Source organism: Sander lucioperca, chromosome 3, assembly GCF_008315115.2.
Source record: "Sander lucioperca isolate FBNREF2018 chromosome 3, SLUC_FBN_1.2, whole genome shotgun sequence".
NCBI lineage: Eukaryota > Metazoa > Chordata > Actinopteri > Perciformes > Percidae > Sander > Sander lucioperca.
Genome location: NC_050175.1, coordinates 28,218,700 through 28,224,699, shown reverse-complemented (window position 1 = coordinate 28,224,699; position 6,000 = coordinate 28,218,700).

The following is a 6,000-nucleotide window of genomic DNA, read 5'->3' as shown; positions in this document are numbered from 1 at the left end:
CTTGCTTTATCATTCACTACAACAGAAGCTCATTCTTCTCTGGCTACGTCACAAATATTCTTTCACCAACTCATTTTCTGTGTTTCATATATCCCAAGGCAGTTTTTAATAGCTTAGATTGAGATTGTCTCTCACTGTGCTGCGAGCAGTAACTGTAGCGAGACTTTCTCACACTGTGTGTTGTCTTTGGCTCCAGCAGCCACGGTTCATTTCCTTTTGTCTTCTGCAGCACAACCGCTGCCAATATTCATGTGAAATATTTCTAGAAAATGAGCTGCAGTAGAAATGAGTCTCCCCACCCCCACCTTCCTCCTCTCTCTCACACGCACACACGCGCACACACGCACACGCACACGCACACACGCACGCACGCACACACACACACACACGCACACACACACACACACACACGCACACACACACACACACATGCTCACTCTCTCTCTCCCACTGTATGTGTGTGCATGCATGTGTGTGATGGAGTTACTTGTGATTCCTTAGTTTGGCCATTGCTTTTTTGTCATGAGGTTAATGTAATGATAGAATTCTATCAACTGTTTGGGCTTGGCCGTCTATTATCACATATGGTCTCCTTCACTAACACACACATTACACATATACAGTGCACTGCTGCAGCACAAAATCAAACATAACCACAAAATAACTCGGAGGAATCCCTTTTCGCCTCCAAATGGATCATTTTACTTGTGTGTACCTAGGCGCTGCATGAACTCATTTCCCTTAAAAAATTGTTGCCCCAGAAGAACAGAAAAGAATTTTTCGGGTCATAAAAAGTTGTAATTGTTCCCTTTCATGGTGAGGATGCATGCCTCTTTTGAGCAACAGCTATGAGGAGGAGGAGGGACACTGCGTTGACATTATGAGTCATCTCTTAGTGTCCTGGGAGCAGAGTTTAATAGCTGGTGTACTCACCCTGGATGTTTCTCAGCCACACTCTGCCTCTGGCGTCACTCCTGATTGAGAAAACAGAACATTGCATTAGAACACCCCACATGGATGCAGAAGAGTAGTGAGAAAGCCCCTCACATCCCAGATCCTCAATGTCAGCAATAAACACTCTACAGGTATAAACACCCAGGAGTGTAAGCACATACAGTTTGGAGGTGTAGTAAGTTTCTTACGCATACATACACCCAACGTACAAATAGAAGGGACTTCAAAGGAATAGGTTAACAATTCGTGAAATACACTTATTTGTGTTCTTGCTGAGAATTGGATAAGAAGATTGATATCACTCTTATGTCTGGCTGTTAAATATGAAGCTACAGCCAGCTGCCACTTAACTTAGTTTAGTTTAAAGTCTGGAAACAGGGGCAAACAGCTAGCCTAGCTCTGTTCAAAGTAACAAAATCCACCTACCAGCACCTCTAAAGCGCACTAATTAAAACATTATGTTGTGTTTGTTTAATCCATACAAACATCCAAGTGTAAAAATTACGACATTTGGTTTTACGAGGATCATGTGCTTGACTTTTTCTCGACCTGAAGCAGTGACATCCTGGAGTAAACCTTACAGTGATGACAAAACTGTGGATTAAACAAAAAGGATAGAAGTTAGCTTTTAACTGGATTTAGCTGGTTGACACACCGAGTGTCATGACGATAAGCGCAATTTCCCCGGGTTCACTTCTAGCTGGGAACCTTTGTTTCCCTGGGTCAATATGTTAAAATCACCTACAGCTTATAGCCATACTGAAGTAATACTCCTTTAAAACCTACCATCTCAGGGTGCCCTGGTAGCTCACCTGGTTGAGCATGCGCCCCATGTACTACGGCTCTTACTGCAACGGCACGTCCTATCATTAAAGCCATAAAAAAATGATCTTTAAAAAAAACAAAAAAAACCCTACCATCTCAAATGTTGACATTGATATCTCCACAACCACTGACCAGCTTTTTACCATTCAAACTGCATTTGAAAAGTCCATTTGCCTTTGTTGAAATTGAAATGTAAAGCTAGCCCTTACCAATTTCTTACAAGGTTAGTTTACATCATGATATACAGTAGGGCCCTGGGAACATAGGGATAACCCTGTTTCATGTCTGCCTCTCCACTGTCTGATATACAATAAAGGTGAAATAATAAAAATGAATCCTTGAAAAAAATCATTATCACTTTTAGGATACATTAGCCCAAACTGACCAGTCACAGTTCTTGCAATCTCCATGTGGCATCTCCACAGCTGCTGTAGCACAAACATGCTTATATTTTGAAGGAGGCATACATCAGTTACGACGTAGCTTTGGAGCCTAGCTGCCCTCGCTACACAATAACCCCATTAACGCACAAATAAACTTAATAATAAATAACCTAGCCAGGCTAACTGTTTTTCTGTGCTCCCAGTTTTAATGCTAAGCTAAGCAAACCATCTCTTGGCTGCAGCTTCATATTTAACAGACAAATATGAGAGTGGCATCAGTCTTCTCATCTAACTCTCAGCAAGAAACAAAATATAAGCATATTTCCTAAAATGTTGAACTATTGCTTTAATGAAGCATGGTGAAATACACTGCAATAAATACTATCTTTTGGTGTTGATTCAGCTTTATGGTAATTTTTGAGGCTGTAGTTTGTGATATTGAACTGTAATATATTATAAGGCGTTTGTGTTATTTTGTCCACACACTGTGTTTGAGTGCACTCAGATTTATTCAGGGTCTGTCCCCTGTGGGGCACAATGGATAGTATTTTTGGCTTAAGCCATTTATCCAGGCTGGTCTCTAGCAGCCCACTTATCTCCCCTCCATGTGATTTATGCAGAGTCAGTGTCTCCCCACACAAATCTGACCATCTTAGGGATGGAAAACATTCCCTGTTGAGTTTTCCCGCCAGGGGTTCGCCGCCACCATCTGGCTCAGCACAGATGTAGAGACCCATAAACACACTCAATGCAAATAGACACATAGAGAAATATACACACTACTCCAGTAGTAATGTGATTCCTTTATATTAGGGCATCAATTCAGATATAAATACACACTTTTATTACAGAAGGGAGAACAGAAGGAGAGGAGGTGAGGAGGATGTCAGAGAAAGGGGGTTTCAACAAAGATACAGTAGATGAAAAGATGAAAAAGAGAATACAGACCCTAAGTTGTGTTGACATTGGCTTTGCTTCTTCATTGTTTGGGATCCCATACTGTAGACCCCACTACTGTATGTGTAAGAACAAGACTGTACAGCAACGCTAGCAGCTCTGTAAGGCTGCACTTACATTGCTTTGAGCTAAATTCTAAAATCAGCATAATGATGAGGTCAAAATGTCAATGCTAACATGCTGATGTTTAGCATGTTCACATTCATCATAGTTTGGCAATGTTATCATTTGCTAATTAGCGCTAAACACATAGTAGGCTATAGCTGAGGCTGTTGGGAATTAAATTGGTTTTGGGAAAACTGAAACTTTGGCCTGATGATGGTGCAAGGTGACAAGTCAGAGGATCACCAAAGTTATTACAATTTATCCTGAAGGGAGCATGAATTTCTGTACAAACTTTGGTGCTAATCCAGATGATCTTGAAATTTCACTGGAAACTTTTACCTGCTGATGGCACTTCAAAAATTCAAGGCATCATAAAAGTCAGTAATTCTCTGGAAAGCATGAATGTCTAGACTAAAGTTAATGACAATCCATATAATAACTGAGACATTTAAGTCTGGACCAAAGTAATGGACCAACTGACCAACATTGCAATAGAGCAGTGTGGCTAATGATAATAATAATAATAAAAAAATCAACCAATTCCTTTTTAAATTCTTCTTACCTCACTAAACCCCAATATGTAGACATTTTAAAGTGGTAACCATTCCCTTTGCCACAAAGTGAGCTTGCACATTCAATGAAGGGTGGTCAAATATGCAAATGACCATAAAGCATTGTTATTACATCAAATAAGGAATATTTTTCTAGCTTTATGTTATATGGACTATGCATGGATGCATATATTCTATGTTTGCCAAAAAGTTATTCAGAGACTAAGAACATTACAGTAGTGATGTTAACGTTTGGGGTCACACTCCCTTTTATGAACAATAAAATAACAGAAATCCAAACACACTTGTTTCGGATTTGGGAGGGATAGCGCTGTATAAAAAATTCTGTTAACACTAATCACGGATAGGAAGCATATGAAAATCTATTGCTGTTTTACGGGGGGGTCTTAAAGAACCCAAACAGAAGTAAAGCATATATTTCTGTAGCTTCTGAAGCGCCATAAGTTAAAAATTATATTTATAAGCAATTTCTCATAAAATTAGGAAAAGTGATGGAGGTTTCAAGGTGATAAAAACGACAACAAAACAATATTGAGTATGTTTTCTGAGCTGTTAAAGACGCCCCGGGTTATCTAGGACCACAAACAGAAAGTCTCAGCATGACAAAGATTCCTGGTGTTTGCTAGAATCCAAGTTTTGATCTCAGCCTCTGCTTGAAATCCAAGGGAGAAGTGCACTCTGCTGGCCAAAGCATGAGGAAACAGCAGAGGAATGGAAAGCGAAAAGAGACCAACACTGGAGGAAAAGTTGCCTTTTGAAGTTGGCCAACAGAAAAGTTTTGATTCAAGTCTCCCACATCTGCCTGCTGCCTCATGCAAGAATCCTGGAATCCCCCACCCCCTCATCATCACCGTCTCTCTCACACACACACACGCACACACACACACACTTCCAATCTACCGGCACAGAGCATGAAAACAAACATTTTCAAGGAAGTTCTTAAGCCAATTGGCAGATAAGCATTGCTGCTTACTGAACACGCGCGCACACACACACACACACACACACACACACACACAAAAGTCATACAACTGGAGCAGAAGCTAATGACATGAACTGACACTGACCTAGTTTCCAAAAGGGCGATGATAAAGAGAGAGTGAAAAGAGGAAGATTTGGAAGAGGTAAAGAAACTCCAGGGCATGTTGTGCTTGAGGACACAGTGTGTTGTGCATGTGAGTGTTTATGTGTGTTTGTTTTCGCCAAGAGAGGCCTGCCAACAGCCAACAGTCCACACACCCATCAGAGCTTCAGAGACAAGCCGTCATGCTAAGCCGGGGTAGAGGGCTGAGGTCTGAGAATAGAGGGAGGTAAAAGCTCAAGTAGAGCACTGCTAAGGAGTGAGGCGATCTCTGTGGGGGTTACACACACACTCATCTATTCTGCACTGACTCTGGCCAACAGCAACTTACTGTATACTCATTTAACAGAGACTTTTGGCTCGCTCCTCTGCACAGCATGTCCTTGCTGGTTCCTGACTTGTGGAAACAGAACCAGGCACAAAATCTATTCCGTCTCTTTGTTTATGTGCATTTGTTTGCAAACCTCACATGACTTACGTCTCCTCCTCTGCACTGTCTCTGGAGGAACATACATATAGATTTTGGCATGCCAGTAACTGCTGCAAAACAGCCCAGTCAGTGGCCAAGTCTTGTTTTGTTTCCCCCCAGATTTGAACTCTGTGTGACTCTGATAACATTGAAACGAGGAACAATTTCATGCTCTCGTACTCTGGCTGCTTTTTATGACTTTAATTGTTCCATTAAGGCGCTTCAGGGTCTGGGAATGCTTTGTCACACGCACAGAGTGTGTGTGTGTGTGTAAAGTTAATGCCCCCAGGCTCATCGGCACTCAAGTTTATTCTTTAAAGGAATTCAAAGTGTTCAGGCTATAATACTACTCTGGATCTGAACCAAAGCCACAGAACCTGAAGATTATATTGAAGGTTATCCTTTCCCGTTTCAGAGTCATGTCATGTCACTGGCTGGGTTCAAGGAATGCACACGCATGTTCTAACAAATGCACACACAACACGTGGTTGCACAGATTAAGATGTGTCTACTGTAGTTTCAGATGCAGACTTCATCATAAAATGAGTTACAGCTGACCACAGTGTCCATTTAGTGGAAGCTAGTGGACATTATTCAGTCCATTTAATCCTTGGTTTACATGATTACAAAAGTTAGAGAGTGGTTAGATATTAG